Genomic DNA, 12,152 nt, shown 5'->3' on the forward strand with positions numbered 1-12,152 from the left:
TCCGCTTAAAAAATAAGCAGCTACAAATATTGCATTAATAATCAGACACTTACCTGTCCCAGGTTCCAGCGATGCGGCGGATCGTCTCCCCCTCCGCTCGGCGCCGCCGGTATTGTAACTATGGGCGCCCGGCTGTGGCTTCACACGATCATCTGGGACCTGAGACGTATCCCAGATGATTGACAAGAGGGAAGGGGCAGAGCTGATCTCCCTTCCTGCACTGAAGGAAGTGACGTCAAGAGCCCAGGCGTTAATGGAGGCAGACTACGAGGGACCCCCTAGCAACAGCCATTTAGAGATGAGTAAAAAATAAATAAAAAATTCTCCAAATTGTTTCTTTTTTTTCTTTTCACATAAATGAATTTTTTTTTTTTTGGGTGGAACTCCACTTTAAAGGTGCCAAATTTTTAAAAATAACAGTTTTTAAAACAGCCAAACTTGAATGCTTTTAAGTGCAAAGGAGGGATTTGGGGTCTTATAGACCACTGATCCCTCCATTAAGAGTACCTGTCATTGCCTATTATGGATGTGCACATTCCTTCTGACAGAAATCTCCACCATTACCAGTAAAAACAATAAAAAAAAATTAAAGTCCATAAATCCCCTACTTTGTAGACGCTATAACATTTACGCAAACCAATCAATTTGTTACATAGTTGGTGAGGTTGAAAAAAGACACAAGTCCATCAAGTCCAACCTGTATATGTGCGCTTTTATGTCAATATTACATTGTATATCCCTGTATGTTGTGGTCGTTTAGGTGCTTATCTAATAGTTTTTTTGTTTTTGTTTTTTTTAATTATCGATGCTCCCAGCTGAAACCACCACCTGGGGAAGAGAATTCCACATTCTTACTGTAAAGAACCCTCTATGCAGTTTCCGGGGTAAAACGCTTTTCCTTTAGTGAATGGCCGCAAGTCTTCTTAAATGCCCTTTCGCGCAAAAGTTTTATCCCTATTGTGGGGTCACCAGTACGGTATTTGTACATTGAAATCATATCCCCTCTCAAGAGTCTCTTCTCCAGAGAGAATAAGTTCAGTGCTCACAACCTTTCCTCATAACTAATATCCTCCAGACCCTTTATTAGCTTTGTTGCCCTTCTCTGCCATACTTTTATTGCGATTTTTTTATTTTTTTTAACCAGAAATATGTAGAACAATATATATTGGCCTAAACTGATTCATTATTTATTTTAATTTTTTTGGATATGTATAATAGCAGAAAGTAGTACGTTTTGTTTATTGCGCAAAAAATAAAAAAAAGCAGAGGCAAACAAATACCACCAAATAAAAGCTCTATATGTGGGGGGAAAAGACATCAATTTTATTTGGGTACAACGTCGCACGACCGTGCAATTGTCAGTTAAAGCGATACAGTGCCATATTGCAAAAAATGGCCTGGTCATTAAGGGGGCAAATCCTTTCCGGAGCTGAAGTGGTTAAGTAGAATTTCTTTGGAATTCTTTTGTTTTCAGAATATTCATTTGATTTTCTAATATTTTTGAAGATTATTTCCAGCTATGGACATTTTATATACAGTTAGATTGGTCCAGCTTGGATCGATATAACCATGTTTTTACCATTCTCGGCCGATACCCCTTGACACTAAAAATCACTGAAGTAGACATCGCTACTCCAGTGATCTCTTGCTTCTGGGTCCTGTGCTGAGCGGCTGCCCAGCTGCGTTCTGAACACAGGTGGTCCTCTCCTCAGCAGGGGGAGCCATTCAGAGGATGCTTTTCTTTTTTTTGAATGAATGTAAAGTGTTCTCTGGACGAGGTGGAGAGGCGCGGGGCTGTGATATCATTCTCTCTCCACCTTGTCCTATCTGAATGGCACCCATGATGAGCAGTTGACCTTCTGTGGTCAGAATAAAGCAGAGTGTCTGCTCTGTGCAGAACCCGGAAGCAAATGGAAGATCACTGGGGTAGTGGTGTCTACTTCAGTGATTTCCAGCTTCCAGGGGCATCATCCCGGTATGGTATATGAATAGTTACATCCAAGCCGGACCAATGTAACGCTGTATAAAATATACCTACCTGGAAATCCTCTTTATTGGGTACAAATACTGCTTTTGTCTACTGCAGTATAACTTGGTCATGGTCCCTGTGTAAAGGAGCAGCAGAAGACCAGTGCAGTCAACCCTGGGTCCTCTTCCATTCATTCAGCCAACTCCCTGCGCCATGTAGATAAGCCTGAGTGGCTTGCGGTGCTGCACCTTCATCTTTCAGTCGTAAAGTGATTATAGACCCTCACCTTGTAAAACAACCCGTTCAGTTTAAAATAGAAATGAATCAATACAAAGAGAACAGGAGGCTTTTATTTATCCAAGTACATGGTACAGCAGACACATATCAGGAATATGAAGTGTTGGGTTTACTTATTCTTTAATAGTGCAAGGAAATTACAGGAGACTAACAATACATTTCTCCCTTTTATTCCCCTTTAGTCCGTAAAATACACCATTCATTTTTTTTTTTTTTTATGTCTGTTTAACAAGTGCAAAAATTAAAAAAAATATCTGTTCATCCAGCCAGAATTCTTGTGAACTTCCTGTGCTGTCTGCTTCTGCTATTATTATAAGGTACTTATAGATCGCTGTCAATTTACGCAGCGCTTTACATACATTGTACATTCACATCAGTCCCTATCCTTTAAGGAGCTTACAACCTAAGGTCCCTAACTCACATTCATATATTGGGGCCAATTTAGACAGAAACCAGTTAACCTACCAATATGTCTTTGCTATCTCCTTGAACTACAAAACACCTGCCCCTATTGTGGAAAAGAGATGAGCAGGTTATGTAGTCCTATCACACTTCCATTTCTTAGGGTGACAACGCTGCTTAGTATGGTTGCCACTCTTTGGTGGGGGGGGGGGTCACACAAGCTTCAAAAAAATCCATCCTGATTACTGCTAATGATACCGTTTTCATTACTAAAATCATGTATATAGTCCCTTGTCATCCCCTCCAAAAGCTTGCATAATATTGATGTTAGTCTAACTGGTCTGTAATTCCCAGGGATGTATTTTGGGCCATTTTTAAATATTGGTGCTACATTGGCTTTTCTCCAATCAGCTGGTACCATTCCAGTCAGTAAAAATTAGGAACAATGGTCTGGCAATTACTTGACTGAGTTCCCTAAGGACCCTCGGGTGCAAGCCATCCAATCCCGGCGATTTATTAATGTTAAGTTTCCCAAGTCTAAATCTGTCCTTTGTTAGCCATGAGGGTGTTTCCTGTGATGTGTCATGAGGATAAGCACTGCAGTTTTGGCTACTATAGGCCCCCCTGATTCCCTCATGAAGACTGAGGAGAGGAATAAATTAAATACCTTCGCCATCTCCCCATCCTTTGTAACCAGATGACCTTCCTCATTCTTTATGGGGCCAATATGGTCTGTTCTCCTTTTTTTACTGTTTACATAAAGAATATATATTTTTTTTTTGCTTTTAAATGCATTTTTTCATTGGACTTAAGCCATCCAGGACTTTTGTTCACTCTTTTAAATGTATTACCCAATAGGATGCACTGGCTAATGCTCTTATTTAATATGCTCTTAAAACGAACCCATCTCTCCTCCGTGTTTTGTTCCTAAGATTTTTATCCCAAATGATATCTTCTAGCAAGGTTTGTAGTTTAGGGAAGTTGGCTCTTTTAAAATTCAATGTCTTTGTATTCCCCTTTTGTTTCCTATTTGTATGATTTTTACTGAAGCCAACTGACCTCTGATCGCTGTTTCCTAAATTGCCCCGTATTTCCACATCAGTGATCAGGTCTGTATTGTTGGTAATCAGTATATCTAGTAATGCCTTATTTCTAGTTGGTGCGTCTACCATCTGACCCATGAAATTGTCCTGCAAGACATTTAGGAACTGACGAGTAGGTATGAGCTCAAGCGCATTCCCATGGAACACGTGCAGAGCCCGCCAGGAAGTCGGAGCAGCGCTGTGCTAATCACAGGCAATGAGACATTGCCCAATCTCTGCAGCCGCACATTGGGGCAATGTCTCACTGCCTGTGATTAGCACAGTGCTGCACCGACTTCCTGGCGGGCTCTGCACGTGTTCCATGCGAACATGCCTGAGCTCATCCCTACTGATGTGCCTTAGACCCAGTCTATGTCTGGATAATTTCAAATCCCCCATTATGATAACACTTCCCATCCTTGCTGCTAATCCAAATTGTGATAGGAGGTCCACCTCTGCCTCCTCCCTCAGGTTAGGGGGCCTATAGCATACTCCCAGTATTATGTACCCCTTAGCTTTATCCCTTTGGAGCTCTACCCATAAAGATTCCACCTCCTCCCTAGCTCCCTTAGTGATATCATCTCTCACATTCGCTTGTACATTATTCTTGCTATATAAACATACCCCTCCCCCTTTTTTACCCTCTCTATCCCTGCGATAAAGGGAATACCCTTGAATGATTGCCAGCCAATCATGAAAGCTGTTAAACCAGGTCTCTGAAATTCCCACAAAATCCAAATCTTCCTCATACAACAGTATCTCTAGTTCACACATGTTGTCTGTCAGACTCCTGCCTTGGTGAACATGCCAAGTAGTTTAGGCCGGTCGCATACTATCCTCTTATTGGGTGTTCTGAGATTGTAACTAGGACTTGTTACTATACTTACCTTGGGTTTATGTGCTTTAGTTAACCTCCCACTAATGTCCCTAATACTACCCTCTGGAATATGTTCCGTGCTGACTTCCTCCTACCTCTGGACCCCCCACCCCCCCCCCCCCGGTCACCTAGTTTAAAAACCCCTCTAACTTTTTGGCCATCTTTATTCCCAGCAGATCTGCACCCTCCTCATTTAGGTGCAGTCCCTCCCTTCTATTGTATGTACTGGTGACCGACTAAGAATTTGGCCCAGTCCTCCAGAAACCCAAACCCCTCCTTACTACGCCAGCTCCTCAGCCACTTGTTTACTTCCTAATCTCCCTCTGCCTTTCTGGTGTGGCTCGAGGTACCGGTAGTATTCCTGAGAATACGACCTTGGAGGTCCTTTTCCTCAATTTAGCTTCCAAGTCCATAAAATCTTTCTTTAGGACACTCCATCTGCCTCTGACTTTGTCATTGGTGCCAACGTGCACCATGACAGCCGGGTCTTCCCCAGCCCCTCCCAGTAATCTGTCCACCAGATCCGTGATGTGCCGAACCCGAGCGCCCGGAAGACTGCATACAGTTTGGCACTTCAGGTATTTGTCACAGATTGTCCTCTCTGTCCTTCTAAGAATTGATTCCTCTACCACCAGACTGTCTATCCCTTCCTTTCGCTTCCCTCCACATTCTTACTAGAGGAGTTCTTCCCCTGGCAGCTAGGAGAGTCCCTCAGCTCCAGCAGTGCTGGTGCCTGACTGATTTCACCAATGTCACTCAATGGAGCGTACTTATTGGGATGCTCCAGCCCTAGATCGGCATCCCTGGCACTTCCCCCACTATCCTTCCTGACTGTCACCCATCTACTCTTTTCTGGTGCCTGCACTTCTTTGTCTCCACCTGCCTCTGTGCTGCCCCCTGCCGGCACTTGCTGGGTACATTCCTGGCTCTCCTTTAGTATTGATGTTCTTCTCAGTGCTGACAGTTACTTCCGTAGATTCAGAACCTGGGCTTCCAGGGAAACGGTGTACTTACATTTTACACAGCAGTATTCGCCCGCGATTGGATGATCAAAGAACATATACATGCCGCAAGATGTACACAGAGTCGCATCTCCACACCCGCCGGGCATCGTACCTACCAATTTTAATGAGGATTGGGGATTATACCCTGTCCAAATTACTTACCAACTAGCCTTTCTGACACTAATACTCAACAATACACTACACAGGTACTCAACAAGATAATACACAGGCACTCGCTGACTGACCCACATGCACTCGCGGACCCACGTGCACTCGCGGACCCACGTGCACTCGCGGACCCACGTGCACTCGCTGACTGACCCACATGCACGTGTGAAAAAAAATGATATACATTTAATTTGTGTACAGCGTTGCATGACTGTGCAATTACCAGTTAAAATAGCACAGTGCTGAATAGTAAAACATGGCCTGGTCATGAAGTTATTTGGATTACCAGGTTATGATTCACCCACCAAACGATTGTTCCTATGAACGTTTATTGTACAAGCATAGCAGGTGGAATTTTGCAAGCTCTCTTCATTTGTAGATGTAGACCCTAATGGATGACATTTAGTTTGCCAAAGATCTGGGAATCAAACAACCAATTGGCACGTTTTTTTGGGGGGTTTTTTTCAGTACAGTTTTTCCCTTTTTTTCTTGCTTTGTTGAATCTCAGTGCTGCTGATCTCCTGCAGCCTCTTTAATTTTGTGCAGGGGTGACTACATAGTGTTTCTCAAAGCTGCATTCCCAATGGTGACAACTGTGGATCAAGCCTGCATAATGTGTGTTGAAATGTCCACCTGAAGCCCATGTGACAAGGTGACAACGCAGGAGCACATTTGGGTAACAGGAACATAACGCTGTCACCCTATAGCAGAGGTAGGGCCTTCACGGCAGGACCACCAGGGATTTTTTTTTAATGACCGGTGCAGATTAAAGGATTGAAATCAACTTTTGGAATAACATTAACAATTTAAAGATTAAAGGTGAGATTTTAGCAATCGGGCTTACATCTCCTTTTTAAGACTAAAAGGCAATTAAAAATCTATAATCCTGTGCAGTGCTAACACTTGGCCAGGACACATCACAATAGATAACCATCAAATGTTCATCTCATATCTTTTTTTCCTTTTCCACTCTTCCTCAAAGTCCAGAATCCTGGCAATGATGATGTCTGTTTAGATAAATGCAGCGACACAGGTCACAGGTCATCTTCGCGTGCGTTCCTCCAGCTTGGATGCCGTTTGCACTGGAACATATTCCCTTTGAAGTCTGAGAAGACAGTCCATTCGGAATGAGGCCCTTCCCTGAGAGAAAGGAAGAGTCTCCCATTCCATTGTGGACAGCAGAGGCTTAGGAAGTGCCGGGCACTTCAGGATATGCCAAGAATAGTGTTGGCGTCTGGAGAGGAAGACAGCGGTGATAAGGTCCTGTGACTGGCAGCCGGCGTACCCACCTATCTGATCTAGTCTGCCCCGCTCATTGCCAGGAACTGCACAGCAGCATCAAACACCCATGTTTGTTTTTCTTGTGGTACAAATTCGCCTCATTAGTCTCTGTTTACATGGCAGCAGGAGCTGAAATGCCACGTCAAAACACGCCAGTTTAAAGTGAACCAATCAACCATTATAATTATTTAAAGCAGAACTTCAGCTCGCTCTTCCCTGAACTCCCCCTTGGATGTTTTTCTTAACAAACAACCCATACATACAAACATGCGCCCAATACATACCCCCACCCCAACCCTATTTCACATTAGTCCTGACTTTTTGTGCCGGTTCACACTAGTGCGATGCGAGAACCCTGCGAATCAACTGCGGGTTCCAGCATCGCACTCCACACGCACGGCAGTTCACACTGCCATATGCGAACTGCTGGGGAGTGTCATTATATGTTACGACACCCCCATTTCAGCTCACATATCGCACTGCGAACTGACAGGTCGGACATGAATCGGATCGCATATGTGTGAACACACATGCGATCCGATTCTGGTCCGAACAGAAAAAAGGGTCCTGTGCGTGTTTGGACCGAATGCGGTGCGATATCAGCCATACTATCTGTATGGCTGACATCGCACCCGCACAGACATCGCATGTAATGTGAACAGCAGTGCGCTGCGAATTACATGTGATGTCTGGCATCGCGCTAGTGTGAACCGGCGCTTTCCCTTCTCGAACTTCCACACAGACCTCATATCCCTTCCTTTTTTAAGTCCTCTGCCCCAACCTCCTGCCCCCCCCCTATTCACACATTAGAGTCCTCTGTAACCCCAACTTCCCCTTCATTTTGGAGCGCCCCAACCCACTGCCCCCCTTTTTACTCATTAGAATCCTTGGTATATCCCCCCCCTTCATTTTGAAGCCCCTCCTTTACATCAGAGTCCTCAGACCCAAACCTGTGCCCCCTTTTTCACACATTAGATTCCTTGGTAACCCCCACCCCCCTTCGTTTGTGGAGCCCCCCTCCCCCTTCACATGAGAGTCCTCAGCCCTAACCCTCTGCCCCCCTTTTTATACATTAGAGTTCTCGATTACCTCCCCCTTTATTTTGGAGCCCCCCCCCTTTACATCAAAATTCTCAGCCCTAACCCTCTGCCCCCCTTTTCACACATTAGGTTCCTCTGTAAACCCAGTCTCCACCTTCATTTTGGAGCCTCCCCCTTCACATTAGAGTCCTCAGCCCCACCCCCTTGCTCCCCTTTTCATGAATTAGAGTCCTCAGTAAGCCCCCCTCCACCTTCACATCACAGTCCTCAGCCCCAACCCTCTGCCCCCCCCCCCCCTTTCACACATTAGCTTCCTCTGTAAACCCAGCCTCCACCTTCCTTTGGAGTCTCCCCCTTCACATCGGAGTCCTCTTCCCCTGCCCCCCTTTTTACACAGAGTCACTCGGTAACCCCCCCTCCAATTTGGAGGCCCCTCCTTTGCTCTTTACATCAGAGTCTTCCGATTTCCCTCCCTCCCCATCTTTTCGCATCAGAGTTCTCTGCTTTCCCTCCTCTTTCCACATCCTAGTCCTCATTAATTCCCCGCACACTGTTAGGTTCTATAAAAACTATGTAATGAAAAGCAAAAAGAGCTTAAAGTGACAGATTCTGGTATTTCTCTCAAAGAATGCAAAGCATTCTCTGATTGGACAAGCTGGAGAGGTGAGCAAGGCAATTTGTAAATGGTCGCCATGCCAGGCGGGTGACCCTTTGTGGCTACCATGCACTTGTGGTCATTGTGAAGAATTACCCGCTTACAGATAGCTAAAAAAAAAAAAATCAATGGTGTTAGTGGGAGTTTATCTGAGAGGCAGACATTGCTCAGGGGACCATAAGCAACCTCTGGAGGAACCCTAGGTTTCCATGGAACCTTGGTTGAGAAACCCTGACTTAGACAGTTGGGTATTGCAAGATCTTTTTTCAACTATAGTAATAGATAAAATACTTCTGCTTTCCATCTAAGGAATGTTTTTGTGTAACCCATTCTTGAAATCCCCTTTGCTGTCAGTAATCTAGGAACAGCATTTAGTATAGGCCAGCATTTCTCAACCTTTTTACCTTAAGGAACCCTTGAAATAAATTTCCAATGTCAGGGAACACCTGGTAATAGTTAATGCATCTACAGCTCACTGAACATCAGTATTGTGGTCAATGGGAAGAATACGCCTTACGTTTTGTGGCTAGTGGGAAGCATCACCTTCCTACATATAGTTTAAAAAGATCATTGTGTCAATGGAAAGTTAAAAAGGTAATTGTATCAATAAAAATCTGAGAGGCAGACATTGCCCCTTGCTCAGGGAATCCCTTAGCAACCTCTGGCGGATCCCTAGGCTTCCATAAAACCCTGATTGAGAAAGGCTGCTTTAAACTATAGCAGTCTTTTTCAACCATGGTGCCTTGAGGTTTCTTCGGGGGTGCCTTGGCAAGATGCCTAAAAATTGCCCAAAAATTGTATACAAGCCGGCTTGTAGAGGGAAGCCTACCTATTTTTTAGTTACACAAAGCCATAGGTTTTCATTGTGCCTAATAGCATCCTAACAACCAATTATTATTATACACGATTTATATAGCGCCAACAGTTTGCGCAGCGCTTTACAATGTAGAGGGGGGGGGGGGGCAGCACGATTACAATACAGAAGGGACAGGAGGGCCAATGGCATCATCAGTTGATATGGAGGAAGTCAGTCGCTTGCACAGAATCCTTGTATCCACCTTTTCTGCCCCTCTCCATCAGCATTGGGGTCACATTAGCTGAGTGATGGAGAAAAAAAACTGAGGGAGAAGAGAAACATTGGAATACTAGTCAGTACCAGTTTGCAGAAGTTTATCTGCTTTGGAAGCAGAAATCACCCCTAACGTCCTACATTTGTGGATGTTGCTGCATTATGTAAAACTATTCCAGTATAATAGTTTTTATATTTTAGAATGGGGTGCCCCGAGACTGTCCATAATTTTTAAAGGGTGTCTTGACTGAAAAAATATTGAGAAATACTGGGCTATATTATATTGTGCGTTTCTAGTCCTTCCACTGAACCCATCCTAGTCAGTTTAAGAATCCATGGATGACCTTTTCCCCCTTTGCTTCTTCCTCTCGCCACCAATGTCCCATCACTATTGCTGTATGTTGGCCTGGACCCCCATGTTCCTCGCTATCCTAGCTCCCTCCAACCACATTAATTCAGGCAAGAGGACACCTTCTGCCAATGCAGTAGCATCTTGTAGACCTGGGTGTTGTAGAGGTAAAGTTCCAATATTTTAGTGGCGTACAGTTTCCTGATTAGCGTTAGGAAACAATCCACTGATTCTTTTCACGGCCTTTTAACTCTTAAAACTCATTAAAACCTATTATTGGATTGAGGGAAAGTAGCGGGGTGGGGGGGGGGGGACACATGTACTTCCAGTAAGTTTTAGCTATCTTGAGGGCGAAAGCGAATAGCTGATTTCTGCGGGGGGTGATAATGTTGCTTCGGAAAAAGTAACACTTGTGTGTTGTGACAGTACGCGCCGCGTTGGATGTACACACAAACACTGACACTAAGGCCTGGGTCAGCGGTTCACACATAGTAACACGGTTCCAATACTGAGACCCCATAACAAATTCTTCACACGTGAATTTTTGTCTGTGTCACCAGGAAAGGGCTATCGGATAGCAGACAACTATGCAAGCTATTCAGGGCTTCCAGGAGGGGTGCCCAGGAATAAAGCGGCAGGCTTGCTCGCTAACAACACTGCTGGGCCTGTGTCACCGAGGCAAGACTCTTAGTGTAACCCTGAAGGACGAGGTCAGATCCTTTTTAAAGAAGCACTCCACTGAACATAAAAAAAATAAAAAAACACTTCAGTAGCTTCTAACCACAGAACTGTTTAGATCTCTAAATTTAACCTGTTAACAAATTTTGTCTTTGAAGTTGGTAGGGCTTCTAATCAACTGATATCCAAAACCATATGGCCAGAATAATGTGACTGTCTTTAAAGAGATACAGTCTCTTTAATGGAACTTATCATGCGTGCCAACACTCCTGATAGATGGAAGCAGCGATAAAAAATATCTTAGTGCTACTGATCACATTTAGCCTCTTTGAGCTTCTTCTCGTCTACATGCACCAGCTTCACCATCGTCTGCACAACATTGCTCTGGTCTGGCTTCCCGATAATGACAACAGTGGACCATGCCTGAGCATTGTGTGATTTGAGCCAATAGAGAAGAGGAGGAGTCCATTTGGTACGGAGTCCCCGATGTTCCATGAGGAGTGTCCAAGTCACGTCCAAGTCATAAGTGCCATTATTGCTGTTGAATAATATTTCAGCTTGTCCTGACCGCTCTGAATAAGGGTCATTGTGGTCTGGTTAGACCGCACCTTTATAATTTTTTTGGTGTTGGATGTTACTGGCACATCTTGAGAACAACAATTTGAAATGCCCGACGTGTAAATGGGACTTTTTGATTTATCTTTGCATGGACACTTTCTTTTACATTTAATGTTTGCATTTAAGATTTGCACGTTTTTCTTATGTATGATGATTTTAAGAAGAAATAGTGTTTTTCTTTGTATTTTTACTTTAAAAGAAACACGTCACCTAGTCTAATCAGGGCAAAGTAACAGTAATTTGGGAAAGCCAACTCCCCAGCCACTCTATGCTTGCCTTTGTAGTGCACCCCTTGTCTCCCCATTCTCTGTCTCGGCTCCATCAAAATAACAGCTGGAGTCGAAGTTCAGGGGTAGTGGCGTCATCACTCCTTCTGTCATGTGCTTGGGCCTAGTGATTGTCTACTGGAAGGAAAGAGGTCACCTGCTTTCCCATACCTAGAAAATACCATTTTGTTTGTAGCGGTGAAGGTGGGTATTAAGTGGTTGGATGTCGACTTTATACAAACACTGTCACTGTACCATGAAAGGCAAGGTGACAGTATCTTTTTAAGATCTTTTTAAGATAACTGCCAGAGGGATCCGTGGTCTGTCTGTTCCGCCATTTCTGCCACCTCCATCACTGCACTATGGCTGGTTCTGTGATCTATGGATGACTGCTTTG

General features: G+C 44.2%; 1 protein-coding gene across 2 annotated transcripts in view; it reads left to right on the forward strand.

Annotated features, from left to right (window-relative positions):
• CTIF (cap binding complex dependent translation initiation factor) overlaps positions 1-12,152 on the forward strand; it is a 361,752-nt gene that overhangs the window by 303,707 nt on the left and 45,893 nt on the right. The gene's annotated exons all lie outside the window — the stretch shown is intronic.

This window comes from Lithobates pipiens, unplaced genomic scaffold (genome assembly GCF_037356315.1).
Source record: "Lithobates pipiens isolate NorthernLeopardFrog02 unplaced genomic scaffold, aLitPip1_a1.2 Scaffold_3, whole genome shotgun sequence".
Taxonomy (NCBI): Eukaryota; Metazoa; Chordata; class Amphibia; order Anura; family Ranidae; genus Lithobates; species Lithobates pipiens.